The sequence below is a fragment of the Phoca vitulina genome, unplaced genomic scaffold (genome assembly GCF_004348235.1).
Source record: "Phoca vitulina isolate PV1807 unplaced genomic scaffold, GSC_HSeal_1.0 scaffold86, whole genome shotgun sequence".
Lineage (NCBI taxonomy): Eukaryota > Metazoa > Chordata > Mammalia > Carnivora > Phocidae > Phoca > Phoca vitulina.
The window spans coordinates 176,416-193,327 of record NW_022589789.1 but is presented as its reverse complement, the minus strand read 5'-3'; the positions used below and the strand labels follow the sequence as shown (position 1 = coordinate 193,327).

Sequence of the window (16,912 nt, the reverse complement as noted above, 5' to 3'; positions counted from 1 at the left end):
TAGCAACAGGTTTCATTTCATAAGCAGACCAGAGCACACCTACTTAAAATGCACCATATTCAGGCCAGGGACCAAATACTGCCTACAACAAGCAAAAAAGAGTCTACAGACAACTGGCCTGAAGGACAAAGCAAGTGGCCAGAACACAACAGTAGAGTGCACCAAGCACCCATTGGAGCACCAAGCACTCCTTGAAGCGCCAGGCCCTGGGGAACAGGAGACCCTACACTGCAAGGTACTACAGGACCTCTTCTTCATAAGGCCCTTACCTCAAGAAGACAAGATGTAGTTGACTTCCTTACATACAGAAGCAGGCACAGAGGCTTAGACAAAATGAGAAGATAGAAGTTTATTCCAAATGAAAGAAGAGTACTGGGCCATGGCCAGAGACCTAAGTGAAACAGATATAAGTTTTAAATTTTAAGAAACCGAACAACTGGGCATCTGCTTGCACCATCTGCTCATACAGGACTGGAGATGGGAGTGGAATGGGAATGGCAGGGGGGGAAGGGGAGAGACAAAAGTAGGGATGGATAAGAAATGGAGGTAAGAGTGGAATATAGAAAGAATAGGATGGTTAGAAGTCTCAGGACATGGAGAAATGCTGGTCCTGGAGCATTTTGCATAACAAGGAGAATCCTACATACCTGCTCAGTAGGCCAGGAACAAAGAAGAGTCCATTGGTATAACAAAATGATTTTACCTTGTTGGTACTATTGAAGATATGTGCCTTCAATTTGAAGATTGTATACTCTTTATTTTTTTTAAATTTTTAACAAAATAAATTTATACAATATTGATTTAAAAAAACAAACAAACAAATAAGGGAGAGGAAAAAAAAGAGGGAGAGAGACAAAATAAGAAATAGGCTCTTAACTAAAGAGAACGAACTGATGATTATCAGAGAAGTGGGTGGGGGGATGGGTGAATTAGGTGATGGAGATTAAGGAGTGCACTTGTCTTGATGAGCACTGGGTGATGTATAGAATTGTTGAATCACTATGTTGTACACCTGTAACTAATATAATATGGTATGTTAACTAACTAGAATTAAAATAAAAACTTTAAAAAAATAATTTTTAGATTATTGGAAATTTATCATTTTAAAATTTTACATATATTTCAAGTTAATCACTTAATGATTTTATCAAAAACAGAAAAAATGTATATTTACTAGATATTTGTGTAAATATTTCAATGTTATTGATTTATTTACCAGGATTTCTGTCATTTACGTGGGAAGAGAATTCTATGAGTGAACATAGTAACTTCATTATCAGAACTTTTACACAATAATGGACTTCAAAAAAAATTTTTAGAGGAAAACCCAAAATCAATACTTCAGAAAAAAATAATTTTTAATAATTTATGTTACTATGCTTTTTAAGTCTTTATTTTAATTCCAGTTGGTTAACATACAGTGTTATATTAGTTTCAGGTGTACAATATAGTAATTCAACACTTCCAAACAGTATGCTGTGCTTATCATGACAAATGCACTCCTTGATCCCCATCACCTGTTTAACCCAGCCCCCACTCCCCTCCCCTCTGGTAACCATATATTTTGTTCTCTATAATTAAGAGTATTTGTTGCTTTGTCTTATCTCTCTCTTATTTTTTTCCTTTTGCTTGTTTTTTTGTTGTTCTTAAATTGCACATATGCCTGAAATCATATGGTATTTGTCTTTATCTGACTTATTTCACTTAGCATTATACTCTAGCTCAATCCACAACATTGCAAATGGCAAGGTTTCATTCTTTTTTATGGCTGAATAAAATTCCATTATATATATATACACTTCTTGTTTATTCATCAATCGATAAGCAAGGGCTGTTTCCATAATTTGGCTATTGTAAATAATGCTGCAATAAATGTAGAGATGTGTATATCCCTTTGAATTACTGTTCTTGTATTCTTTGGGTAAATACCCAGTAGTAAGATTTCTGGATCATAAAGTAGTTCTATTTTTAAATTTTGAGGAAGTTCCAAACTATTTTCCAGAGGGGCTGCACCAGTTGGCATTTCCACCAACAATACAAAAGGGTTTCTTTTCCTCCAAATCCTCTCTAACACATGTTGTGTCTTGTGTTGTTGATTTTACCTATTCTGACAAGTGTGAGGTGATATCTATCACCTTGTAGTTTTGATTTGCATTGCCCTGGTGATGTGTGATGTTGCACATCTTTTCATGTGTCTCTTGCCATTTGCATATCTTATTTGGAGAAAAATGTCTGCTTATGTCTTCTGCCCACTTTTAATTGGGTTATTTGGTTTTTAGGATGTTGAGTTGTATCAGTTCTTTATATATTTTGGATACTAACCCTTTATCAGATATGTCATTAGCAAAAATTTTCTCCCATTCTATATGTGGCCTGTTAGTTTTGCTGTTTCCCCCACCGTACCGAAGCTTTTTATTTTGATGTAGTCCTAATAGTTCATTTTTGCTTTTCTTTCCTTTGCCTCAGGAGACCTATCTAGATAAAAGTTGCTATGACCAATGTCACAGAAATTATTGCTCTCTTTTAGGATTTTTATGGTTTCAGGTCTCACAGTTAGGTATTTAATCCATTTTGAATTTATTTGTGTATGATGTAAGAAAGTAGTCCAGTTTCATTCTTTTGCATTGCTGTCCAGTTTTCCCAACACCATTTGTTGAAGAGCATGTCTTTTGTCCATTTAATATTCTATCCTGGTTTGTCAAAGATTAATTGACCACATAGTTGTGGGTTTATTCCTCACTTTCTATTCTGTTCCATTGATCTATGTGTCTATTTTGTGCCAGTTATATTACAACTTTGTAATATATTTTTAATATATTACAACTTTGTAATATAACTTGAAGTCTGCAATTGTGATGCCTCCAACTTTGATTTTCTTTTTTAAGATTGCATTGGCTATTTGGGGTCTTTTGTGGTTCCATACAAAATTTAGTATTGTTTGTTCTAGTTCTGAAAAATACTGTTGATATTTTGATAGGGATTGCATTAAATGTGTAGATTGTTTTAGGTAGTAGAGACATTTTAAAAATTTTTTTCTTCCAATCCATGAGCATGGAATGTCTTTCCATTTCTTTGTGTCATCTTCAATTTCTTTAATCAGTGTTTTATAGTTTTCAGAGTACAGGTCTTTCACCTCTTTGGTTAGGTTTATTCCTCTTTGGTTAGGTTTTCTCATTTTCTCTTTCTGCTGCTTCATTATTGGTGTATAGAAATGCAACAGACTTCTGTAAATTGATTTTGTATCCTATAAATTTACTGAATTTGCTTCTCAGTTTTAGTAGTTTTTGGTAGAATCTTTTGGGCTTCTATATAGAGTATCATGTCATCTGCAAGTAGTGGAAATTTTACTTCTTCCTTGCTGATTTGGGTGCCTGTTATTTCTTTTTGTTGTCTGATTGGTGGGGCTAGGACTTCCAGGACTATGTTGAATAAAAGTGATGAGAATGGACCTTCTTGTCTTCTTCCTGACCTTAGGGGAAAAGCTCTCAGTTTTTCTCCATTGAGGATGATATTTGCTATGGGTTTTTGATAGATTGTCTTTATTTTGTTGTATGTTCCCTTTAAACTTAATTTGTTGAGGGCTTTTATTATGAGCAGATGTTGTACTTTGTCAAATGCTTTTTCTGCATCTATTGAAATGATCATATGGTTCTTAACCTTTCTTTTATTAATGTGATGTATCACACTGATTGATTTGCAAATGTTGAATCACTCTTGCAAGCCAGGAATAAATCCCACTTGGTAGTGGTGAATGATTTTTTTAATGTATTGTGGATTCAGCTTGTTAGCATTTTGTTTAGGATTTTTGCATCTATGTTTATCAGGGATATTGACCTGTAGTTTTCTCTTTTTTAGTGGTGTGTTTATCTGGTTTTGGTGTTAAGGTAATGGTGAGTTCATAGAATTAATTTGAATGTTTTCCTTCCTTTTCTATCTTTTGGAATAGTTTGAGAAGAATAGGTATTAATTCTTCTTTAAATGTCTGCTAGAATTTGTTTTTGAAGCCATCTGGTCCTGGACTTTTGTTTGTTGGGAGATTTTTGATTACAGATTCAATTTCTTTACTGGTTGTTGGTCTGTTTGAATTTTCTATTTCTTCCTGTTTCAGTTTTAGTAGTTTATATGTTTCTAGGAATTTATTCATTTCTTTTAGGTTGTCCAATTTTTTGGCATATAGTTTTTCATAATAAATCTCTTATGATTATTGTTTTTGTGTGGTGTTAGTTATTTCTCCTTTCTTATCTGTGAAGTTCAGTAAGGAAAACACCTGCAACCAAGAATACTCTATCCATCAAGGCTATCATTTGGACTACAAGGAGAGACAAAGAGTTTCCCAGACAAACAAAACTAAAGGATATCAAGACCATTTAACAAGAAATGTTAAAGGGGGAAATCAGAGAGGGAGATGAACCATGAGAGACTATAAACTCTGAGAAACAAACTGAAGGTTTTAGAGGGGAGGGGGGAGGGAGGATAGGTTAGCCTGGTGATGGGTATTAAAGAGGGTACGTACTGAATGGAGCACTGGGTGTTATACGCAAACAGTGAATCATGGAACACTACATCAAAAACTAATGATGTAATGTATGGTGATTAACATAATATTAAAAAAAAGGAATGTTAAAGGGGAATCTTTGAGTGGAAGTAAAGACCATGTGTGAGAGAATAAAAAATAAAAAAGGAAAAGCAATAAAACAAAAACAAAAGTGGTAAGCAAATTCAGGAGGACCAAATCATACCAAGTACATTTTCTGACCCCAACACTATGAAACTGGAAGTCAACATAAGAAAAAAATCTAGAAATATCACAAATACATGGAGGTTAAAGAACATGCTACTAAACAATGAATGGGTCAACCAAAAACCCCTATGAAGGAAGAAATAACAAAGTACATGGAAACAAATGAAAATGAAAACAAATGATCCAAAGCCTCTGAGATGCTGCAAAGGTGGTTCTAAGAGGGAAGTTTATAGCAGTACAAGTCTAACTCAAGAAGCCAGAAAAATCTCAGATAAACTAACTAAACTAGTCTCCTTGTATGAGCTCCCTGGTGGGAGGGCTCATTTCTCTGCCCTCTCTGTGTGCACAGATCCCTCCCTTCTGCAGGCAGCCTCCCTCTGCCTTTCTGACCTTCCTAATCTTTCAGAGGCAACTTCTTCTCTGATATTTAGTTGTGGAGTTTGTTCTGCCAGGCTTTGGATCACTCTCCTATTTATTGACTTGGATATGGACTGATATCTGATTGAAAACATGGGACAGATGAGCTCAGGGTGCTTCTACTCCCCCATCCTTCCTTAAGTTACTATTTTTTTAATCATTAAGTCTTGTGAGTTAAGATATTTTTAGACTTATAATTCAAAGATAATAATTTAGCATGCATTTATCCTTATATTCAGTATCTATCCATCCCTAACAATTTCATCTACAGTCTCTGAATCCTCATGACAAAGCTGATCTTCCATTTGTTCACTCATGTTTATTTATAGATCAGACAGTACAAATTCATATAAATTCACAATTTTCTTTTAAAGATATCGAATAACTCTTCCTGACATTTCATCTAAACAATTTACCATGTCGTATTCCTCATGAGAGATAAAGACTTTCTCAATATAGTCATATTGATGTCAGCAACAGATTCTATACTTAATGTAGTACCTTAAAGAAACTAGCCCTGATTTTGTAAACTGTCTCTTTTAGAAGGTTTAAGGATTAATTTCTTTGGTTTCTTTAATTATTAATTTCAAATTTCTCATGGCTGTTTATTATTTGAATCCTAAATATCAGCCCAAGACTCTCATGAGGTTCCTATTGTGTTTTTGTTTTAATTTTATATCTCTATTTTAATAAAATATTTGTATATGCACAAAGAAGCCTGTTTGTGCATTCACATCTTTTTTTTTTTTTTTAGTTGTTCTCAGATGAGGTCTCCTAGGATAGTTTCAGCTGGAATTGGAAGGATTCAGATGAAAGAAACATTTCATTTTCAACGTGTCTTGGGATGTATATGTCTGTGTGGGTGTGTGTAATTTAGTGCTAGAATTTAAGTGGAATCCCTACTATTGTTGCTTTCTCTCTATTTATATCTCATCTCCTATCCTCAATAAAGATTCTTTTGAATTTTATGTTAATTTTTGTTCATCTGGGATCACAGAATGTTACTTTTTTTTATTATGTTAGTCACCATACAGTACTTCATTAGTTTTGGATGTAGTGTCCCATGATTCATTGTTTGCATATAATACCCAGTGCTCATTGCAATATGTGTCCTCCTTAATACACATCACTGGGTTAACCCATCCCGCCACCCCTTTCCCCTCTGAAATGCTCAAGTTGTTTCCCACAGTCGATAGTCTCTCATGATTCCTCTTCCCCTCTGACTCCCCCCCTTCAGTTTTCCCTTCCTTCCTTTAATGTCCTCTGTGCTATTGCTTATGTGCCACATATAAGTGAAACCATATGATAATTGTCTTTCTCTGCTTGACTTATTTCACTTAGCATAATCCCCTCCAGTTACATCCATGTCAGTGCAAATCGTGGGTATTGATCCTTTCTGATGGCTGAGTAATATTCCATTGTTTATATGAACCACATCTTCTTTATCCATTCTTCTGTTGAAGGGCATCTCGGCTCTTTCCATAGTTTGGCTATTGCAGACATTGCTGCTATGAACATTGTGTGCATGTACCACTTCTTTTCAGTACATCTGTGTCTTTGGGGTAAATACCTAGTAGTGCAATTGCTGGGTCACAGGGTAGCCTTATTTTTAACTTTTTGAGGAACATCCATACTGTTTTCCAAAGTGGCTGCACCAGCTTGCATTCCTACTGACACTGTAGGAGGTTTCCCCTTTCTCCACATCCTCACCAACATTTGTTGTTTCCTGCCTTGTTAGTTCTTGCCATTCTAACTGGTGTAAGGTGGTATCTCAATGTGGTTTTGATTTGAATTTCCCTGATGGCTAATAATATTGAACATTTTTTCATGTGTCTGTTAGCCAGACATATGTCTTTGGAGAAGTGTCTGTTCATATCTTCTGCCCATTGTTGACTTGATTATTTGTTTTTTGCTGTTGATTTTGAGAAGTTCTTTATAGATCTTGGATACCAGCCCTTTATCTGTAATGTCATTTGCAAATGTCTTCTCCCATTCTGTGGGTTGCTTCTTTGTTTTGTTGACTTTTTCCTTTGCTGTGCAGAAACTTTTTATCTTGATGAAGTCTGGAAAGTTCATTTTTACTTTTGTTTCCCATGCCTTTGGAGACAAGTCTTGAAAGAAGTTGCTATGGCCAATGTCAAAGGGGTTACTGCTTATGTTCTCTAGGATTTTGATGGATTCTTGTCTCACATTGAGGTCTTTCATCCATTTTGAGTTTATCTTTGTGTATGGTGTAAGAGAATGGTCGAGTTTCATTCTTCTGTATATAGCTGTCCAATTTCCCAGCACCATTTATTGAAGAGACTGTCTTTTTTCCATTGGATATTTTTTCCTGATTTGTCAAAGATCAGTTGACCATAGCGTTGAGGTCCATTTCTTGGCTCTCTATTCTGTTCCTTTCATCTATGTGTCTGTTTTTGTGCCAATACCATGCTATCTTGGTGATAACTGCTTTGTAATATAGCTTGAAATCAGGCAACGTGATGCCCCCAGCTTTGTTTTTCTCTTTCAACATAACCTTGGAGATTCAGGCTCTTTCTGGTTCCATACAAATTTTAGGACTGTTTGCTCCAGCTCTTTGAAAAATGCCATTGTTATATTGATTGGGATGGCATTGGAAGTATGGATTTCTCTGTGCAGCATAGACATTTTACCAATGTTTATTCTTCTGATCCATGAGCATGGAATATTTTTCCAACTTTTCCTGTCTTCAATTTCTTTCATAAGTGTTCTGTAGTTTCTAGAATATAGATCCTTTACCTCTTTGGTTAGGTTTGTTCCTAGGTATCTTACGGTTTTTGGTGCTATTGTAATTGATTCCCTAATTTCTCTTTCTACAGTTACATTGTTAGTGTATAGAAAAGCAACTGATTTCTGCACATTGATTTTGTATCTTGCCATGTTCCTGAATTGCTGTATGAGTTCTAGCAATTATGGGGTGGAGTCTTTTGGGTTTTCCACATAAAGTATCATGTCATCTATGAAGAGAGAGAGAGTTTGACTTCTTCTTTGTCAATTTGAATGCCTTTTATTTCTTTCTGTTGTCTGATTGCTGATGCTGGGACTTCTAGTACTATGTTGAACAATAGTGGTAAGAGTGGGCTTCATGTATCTCAATATCATTGAGAATGATATTCGCTGTGGGCTTTTCATAGATGGTTTTTATGAAATTGAGTAATGTTCCCTTTATCCCTACACTCTGAAGAGTTTTAATCAGGAAAGGAGGCTGTATTTTGTCAAAAGTTTTTCTCTGCATCAATTGAGAGGATCTAGGGTTCTTGTCTCTTCTTTTATTAATGTGTTCTATCACACTGATTGATTTGCAAATATTGAACCACGTTTGTACCCCAGAAATGAATTCCACCTGGTTGTGATGGATAATCCTTTTAATGTACCATTGGATCCTATTAGCTAGGATCTTGTTGAGAATTTTGGCATGCATATTCATCAAGGATATTGTTCTGTATTTCTCCTTTTTAATGGGGTCTTTGCCTGGTTTTGGGATCAAAGTAATGCTGGCCTCATAGAAGAAGTTTGGAAGTTTCCTTCTGTTTCTACTTTTTGAAATTGCTTCAGAAGAATAGGTATTATTTCTTCTTTGAATGGTAGAATTCCCCTAGGAATTCATCAGGCCCTGGACTCTTGTTTTTTGGGAGGTTTTTTATATTGCTTCAAATCCATTACTGGTATTTTTCTATGCAGATTGTCAATTTCTTCCTCTTTCAGTCTTGGTAGTTTATAGGTTTCCCGGAAGGTATCTATTTCTTCTAGGTTGCTTAATTTGTTGGCATATAGTTGCTGGTAATAATTTCTAATAACTGTATTTCTTGGTGTTAGTTCTGATCTCTCCCCTTTCATTCATAATTTTATTAACTTGGGTCCTTTCTCTTCTTTTGGATAGGTCTGGCCAGAGGTTTATTGATCTTATTAATTCTTTCAGTGAACCAGCTTCTAGTTTTGTTGATCTGCTCTACTGTATTTATGGTTTCTAATTCTTTGATCTCTGCACTTATTTTTATTATTTCTCTTCTCCTGCTTGGTTTAGGTTTTATTTGTTCTTTCTCCAGTTCCTTAAGTTGTAGAGTTAGCTTGTGCATTTGGGATTTTTCTATTTTTTGAGTGAGGCTTGGATGTCTATGTATTTCCCCACTTAGGACTGCCTTTGCAGTATCCCATAGGTTTTGGACTGATGTATTTTTGTTCTCATTGGTTTCTTCTTTAATTTCCTGGTTGATCCAATCATTCTTTAGCAGGATGGTCTTTAGCTTCCAAGTGTTTGAATCCCTTCCAAATTTTTCCTTGTGATTGAATTCCAGTTTCAAAGCATTGTGGTCTGATAATATGCAGGGAATAATCTCAGTCTTTTGGTATTGTTTGAAACCTGATTTGTGACCTAGTATGTGGTCTATTTTGGAGAAAGTTCCATGTGCATTTGAGAAGAATGAGTATTCTGTTGTTTTAGGGTGGAATGTTCTGTATATATCTATGAAGTCCTTCTGGTCCAGTGTGTCATTCATAGCTCTTGTTTCTTTTTTGATTTTCTGCTTAGATGATCTGTCTATTTCTGAGAGTGGAGTGTTGAGATTTCCTACTATTGAAGTAATTATCAGTATTCTTTATTTTGGTTAACAGTTGGCATATGTAGTTGGCTGCTCCCATGTTGGTGGCATAGATATTTACAATTGTTAGATTTTCTTGTTGGATAGACCCTTTAAGAATGATATAGTCTCCTTCTGTATCTCTTACTACTGTCTTTAGCTTCAAGTCTAATTTGTCTGATATGAGAATTGTTACCCCAGCTTTCTTTTGAGGTCTGTTGGCATGAAAAATAGTTCTCTATCCCCTCACTCTCAGCCTGGATGTATCTTTAGGTTCAAAATGAGTCTCTTGTAGATAACATATGGATGCATCATGTCTTTTTATCCAATATGCAACCACATGCCATTTCATGGGAACATTTAGGCCATTCACATTGAGAGTGATTATTGAAAGATGAGTTTATTATCATCATGTTGCCTGTGAAGTCCTTGCTTGTATAGATTGTCTCTGTAAATTTCTGGTGTATATTACTCTTGGGGGTCTTTCTTCTTTTATAGAATCCCCCTTAATATTTCTTGCAGGGCAGGCTTGGTGGTCACATATTCTTTCATTTTCTGCTGGTCTTGGAAGCGCCTTGTCCCTCCATCCATTCTGAATGACAGCCTTGCTGGATAAAGTATCCTTGGCTGCATGTTCTTCTCATTTAGTATCCTGAATACGTCTTGCCAGCCCTTTCTGGCTTGCCAGGTCTCTATGGACAGGTCTAATGTTATTCTGATGTTCCTCTCTCTGTACGTAAGAAATCTCTTCCCATTTGCCACTTTCAGAGTTGTTTCCTTGGATCTAATAATTGCAAATTGTACTATTATTATATCGGGGCATCAGTCTGTTCTCATTAATCTTGGGAAGGGTCTTCTTTGTTTCTTGGACACAAATGCTTGTTTCCTTCCCCAGATTAGGGAAGTTCTCAGCTACAACTTGCTCAAATATATCTTCTAGACCTCTCTTTCTCTCCATCCTCTCAGAGATCCCAATAACTCTGACATTGGAACATTTCATGGTGACATTAATCTCTCTCAGTCTGATCTCTTGGGCTTTAATCTGTTTTACCCAGCTTCCTCAGTTTCCTTCTTTTCTATCAGTTTATCTTCTAGCTCACTAATTTGTTCTTCTGCCTCGTTTACCCTGGCAGTCAGAGTATCCAGTTTAGACTGCATTTCATTCATAGCATTTTTAAGTTCGGCCTGATTAGATCTCATTTTTGCCCTTAGAGATTCTATATTGTCTCTAATATTTTTCTCAAGCCTAGATATCAACTTCATAATTGTTACTCTGAAGTCTATTTCTGACACGCTGCTAATATCCATATCCACTAGATCTGTGGCCGAAGCCACAGTCTCTGAATCTTTCCTTTGTTGGGGATTCCTCCTCTTAGTCATTCTGTCGGGGGGGGGGGGGTGAGGGAATATACAGAGTCCAAATATAAACCATGACCCAAGCAAGATGCACCTGTTTTATAGGGATCTTGGGGTTGTTGTCCTCTTGTTCTTCCAGCCTGTCTTTCAGTGGGAGGGGCCTGCCACACTATTACTCAGGCGACCCTGCTTGAGCAGAGTTGCCCTGCCCCTTGTGGGGAGGGGGGCTCAGTGAAAACCTGTTTTTTGGGCTTTTGTTCCCTGGTGGCTTTCCCTGGTGGCTTTCCATGTCTCTTCAGAGAGTCAGAACAGAAGTGACCACATCCAAATCTCTGTCAGAATAGAGAGATCACAGTCTGCTCTTCACTGAACTCTCCAGGACACACAGTCTCTGTTTCTGTCTGTGCTGCTAAAAACCACAGCCTGCCTGGTTGTGAGCCCCACAGCAACACTCCCAGAGGTGGATTCCAGGGCCGGGCATGTCTCTGCCCTTTGTGCTTCTAAAACCGTGAGCTGTCCTTGGTTTGCATGCATGGACCTGCAGCTCCTGGATCTTGTCAGGGGGCTGGACTAAAGTCTTTTTCCCACCACTACTGGTCTGCAAGTTTGTGCCTGGCCCCCAGCACAAGATGCTTTTGCACTCCAGTGTTATATCACCTTCCCAGCATTAGCTTATGGTGGCTCCCTCCCCCTTCTGAGTCATGGCTCCATGCTTCATACTTCAAGACCACCAGAGATATTCTGTTCTAGAGATCCAGATATATATTCTTACATCTTGGGCTAATTTCATGGGTGTTCAGAATGGTTTGGTAGATATCCGGCTAAATTCAGGGGACTGGTTGAAATAGGGTCCCCTACTCCTCCACCATCTTTCACCCTCCTAGGATCATAGAATCTTAGAGCTAGAAAGAACTTCAGTAAGTACAGTATAATAATTAATAATGAGATCTCTATAGTCAGCTTAAATCTATTTTCTCACTTTCTAGTTATATGACCTTATGCAGTTACATAAATTATATGTGTTTATTTTTCTCATTTATAAAATGGAAAACTAATGGTGACTATATCTGAGATTAGATTGTGGTATGGGTAAATAAATTAATTTGTGTAATAACCATAAATCAATGTTTGGGGCACAGTTTTCTCTCTGTCTCTCTCTATCTTTCTCTGTCTCTGTCTTTCTGTTTCTTTATCCATATATATATAATCTTCAGTCATTTTAAGAATTTATATATCATACCTATCTTCATTTCTAACACTAATTAATATTTGATTGTAGATTCCTATAATAATCATTTGTGTATATAAAGTTTGTATAATTTGCAAAACATTTTACATATTCTATCATATTCTATATGATGAAGAATTTTGAGAAATTTGTGGACATATGGTATTTATTCTTTATGGTAATCACATAAACATTCTATTAAATCACCACACTTTATATATCTTGACTATATCACTAAATCTAGAGTTTTTAAATAAAGTTAACCTGTATCCTAATAGTAACTAATAGCAATGATATTGTGACAGAATTCAATATGATTTAAATATTTTGCATAAAAATCACAAAAACATATATTTTCTATTAAAACATTAACAGTTTCTGAATCTTGTTGTATTGCTCCAACTACACAAAATAGAATTTTAAAATACAGTAAAAATATTGCATATATTTTTTAATGCGTTGAAGACATTTGGATACAAAAAGTCTAAAGGAAATAGGTTCTAAGAAGAAAAAAGTCCTTCCAAGCGGTCAGAAATTTGGGGTAGCTGGAAGTGTTGCCAAGTCTGAGCCTGTGCTGAAGGAACAGGCCTTCCCTGGGTAGACAAAATTTACTTCTGTTGAGAGACCATTCATGGGCTTGGAATTTGTAGAATCCCTATATACAGACTTAGGACAACTTGCCTACTTACCGGTTGTCCACAAAAAATAGAAATGTAAGTTAAAAAAATAAAAAGGTTATTGTGTGTTTAAAGCAATTGGTAATAGCAATATATTGAAGGATTTATAATATATGTAGGGGGCGGAGCAAGATGGCGGAGGAGTAGGAGACCTGGATTTCGTCTGGTCTCAGGAATTCTGTTGGATAGGGATCAAACCATTCTGAACACCTACAAACTCAACAGGAGATTGAAGAAATGAATAGCAACAACTCTCTGAACAGAAAAGTGACCACTTTCTGGAAGGTAGGACGTGCGGAGAAGTGAATGCAAGGCGATATTCAGGAGGATAGACGGTGGGGCAGGGGGTCTCTGTCCGCCACTTCTGGCAAGTGATAGAGCAGCAGAGCACAAAATCGGAACTTTTAGAAGTCAGCTTTGCTGACGGATGTCGCTCCAGCGGCTAAGTAGGGGGTGGAAACCTCACAGGACAGTGTGGTCTCAGGACCCTCGGGGTCACAGAAAGACCGGGGGTGCCTGGGTGTGGCAGAGGTCCCAGGTATCGGAGTGTGGAAGCTGGCTGCAGAGACAGAGCCGAGGCATGGGCTCTCAGCTCGGGGTTGCCATAAACCATGATCCGCGGCAGTCAGGCCACTACTCTTCCAGCAGGGACCCAACAAGCAGCAGATCTGGGGAGACTCCCCTTCTTCCCCCAGGAGGAGCAGTCCGGGAGTGCACCACAGGGATCTGCTGGGTTTGGAGACTCCACACTGGGTCGGGTGCCAGAGATAGAAATGCTCGGTCACAGGCTGGGTGAGCACGGAGTGCAGCTGGAGACCGGGGAGACAGGAGTGACTGATTGCTTTTCTCTGGGGGCACACTAAGGAGCAGGGCCTCAAGTTCTCAGCTCTTCTGGGGCAGAGATTGGGAGGCCACCATTTTCACTCTCATCCTCCAAAGCTGTACGGAAAGCTTGCAGGGAACAAAAGCTCCTGAGAGCAAACCGAGCAGATTACTTAGCCCAGACCAGCAAGGGCAGGGCAATTCTGCTTCCCGCAAAGACAATTGGGAACCATGGCAATAGGCCCCTCTCCCAGAAGATCAGCAAAAACTGCCAGCCAAGACCAAGTTTACCGATCAATGAGAACAGCAGAACTCCAGCACTAGCGGAATACTGCAAATAGAATTCATGGCTTTTTACCATGATTCTTTAGTCTTTCAAAGTTAATTTTTTTTAAGTATCTTCTTTTTTTTTAATTTTTCTTTTTCCCTTTTTCAACCAACATCTTATCAATCCCTTTTTAAAAAAAATCTTTTTTATTTTTCATTTTTAGAGTCATACTCTATCCCTTTATAGTAATAACCCTTATTTTTGGTGTATATATATAAGTTGTTCTCTCTTTAAAATTTTGAGATACAGTTTCTTCTAACAGATCAAAATATACCCTAAATCTCTAGTGTATGGCTTTGTTTTAGTCTCCTGCCTGATCACATTCTCTCCCTTTTTTTTCTTTTTTTTAAATCCTCTTCTTTCTTTTTTCAAACAACTTCTTATCAATTCTTTTTATAAAATTTTTTATAATTTTCATGTTTACATTCTTATTCCATCCCTTCATCGTATCAACCCTTATTTTTGTACATATATAAGTTTTTCTTTCTTTAAAATTTTGGGAGGCACTTTTTTCTAACAGACCAAAATACACCCAAAATCTAGTGTGTGCAACTGATCTATGTACCAGCCTGATCATATTTGATCATATTCTTGTTTTTTATTGTTTTGTTCTGTTTTTGTTTGTTTTTATCTTTTTCTTTTGCTTTTTTTTTCTTTTTCTTTTTTCTCTCTTTCCCTTTATTTTCTCCTGGTTTCAGGTCTTTTCTGATTTGTTTCGAGTATATTTTCTGGGGACATTGTTACCCTGTTAGCATTTTGTTCTCTCATTCATTTATTCTCCTCTGGACAAAATGACAAGATGGAAAAAATCCACCTCAACAAAAAGAATAAGAGGCAGTACCGACTGACAGAGACCTACCCAGTATGGACATTAATACGATGTCGGAACTAAAATTCAGAATGATGATTTTAAAAATACTAGCTGGGCTTGAAAAAAACAAGGAAGTTATTAGAGAAACCCTTTCTGGAGAAATAAAAGAACTAAAATCTAACCAAGTTGAAATAAAAAAGGCTATTAATGAGGTGCAATCAAAAATGGGGGCACTAACCGCTAGGATAAATAAGGCAGAAGAGGGAATTCGTGATCGAGAAGACCAAATGATGGAAAATAAAGAAGCTGAGAAAAAGAGAGAGAAACAAATACTGGATCACGAGGGCAGAATTTGAGAGATAAGTGATACCATAAGATGAAACAACATTAGAATAATTGGGATCCCAGAAGAAGAAGAAAGAGACAGAGGGGCAGAAGGTATATTGGAGCAAATTATAGCAGAGAACTTCCCTAATTGGGGAAGGAAACAGGCATCAAAATCCAGGAGGCACAGGGAACCACTCTCAAAATCAATAAAGATAGGTCAACACCCCGACATCTAATAGTAAAACTTACGAGTCTCAGAGGCAAAGAGAAAATCCTGAAAACAGCTCGGGAGAAGAGATATGTAACCTACAAGGTAGAAACATTAGATTGACAACAGACCTATCCACAAAGACCTGGCAGGCTAGAAAGGACTGGCAGGATATATTCACAGCACTAAATGAGAAAAATATGCAGCCAAGAATACTATATCCAGCTAGGCTGTCATTGAAAATAGAAGGAGAGATAAAAAGCTTCCAGGACAAACAAAAACTAAAGGAATTTACAAACACGAAACCGGCCCTACAAGAAATATTGAAAGGGGTCCTCTAAGCAAAGAGACAGCCTAAAAGCAACAGAGACCAGAAAGGAACACAGATAATATACAGTAACAGCCACCTTACAGGCAATACAATGGCACTAAATTCCTATCTTTCAATAGTTACCCTGAATGTAAATGGGCTAAATGCCCCAATCAAAAGACACAGGCTCTCAGATTGGATAAAAAAACAAGACCTATCAATATGCTGTCTGCAAGAGACTCATTTTAGACCCAAAGACACCCCCAGATTGAAAGTGAGGGGGTGGAAAACCATTTACCATGCTAATGGACACCAAAAGAAAGCTGGGGTGGCAATCCTTATATCAAACAAATTAGATTTTAAACCAAAGACTGTAATAAGAGATGAGGAAGGACGCTATATCCTACTTAAAGGGTCTATCCAACAAGAAGATCTAACAATTGTAAATATCTATGCCCCTAACATGGGAGCAGCCACTTATATAAGCCAATTAATAACAAAAGCAAAGAAACACATTGACAGCAATACAATAATAGCGGGGGGCTTTAACACCACCCTCACTGAAATGGACAGATCATCCAAGCAAAAGATCGTCAAGGAAATAAAGACTTAAATGACACACTGGACCAAATGGACTTCACAGATATATTCAGAACATTCCATCCCAAAACAACAGAATACACATTCTTCTCGATTGCTTATGGAACATTCTCCAGAATAGATCACATCCTAGGTCATAAATCAGGTCTCAACCAGTACCAAAAGATTGGGATCATTCCCTGCCTATTTTCAGACCACAATGCTTTGAAACTAGAACTCAATCACAAGAGGAAAGTTGGAAAAAACTCAAATACATAGAGGCTAAAGAGCATCCTACTAAAGGGTCAACCAGGAAATTAGAGAAGAATTAAAAACATTCATGGAAACACATGAAAATGAAAACACAACTGTTCAAAATCTTTGGGATGCAGCAAAGGCAGTCCTAAGAGGAAAGTATATAGCAATACAAGTCTTTCTCAAGAAATAAGAAAGGTCTCAAATACACAACCTAACCCTACACCTAAAGGAGCTGGAGAAAGAACAGCAAAT

General features: G+C 37.1%; 1 pseudogene; it reads right to left on the bottom strand.

The window, feature by feature from the left end:
- The window catches only part of LOC116626378, a 95,338-nt pseudogene extending 84,202 nt beyond the window's left edge, over positions 1-11,136 (bottom strand).
- Between the last annotated feature and the right edge of the window lie 5,776 nt (positions 11,137-16,912).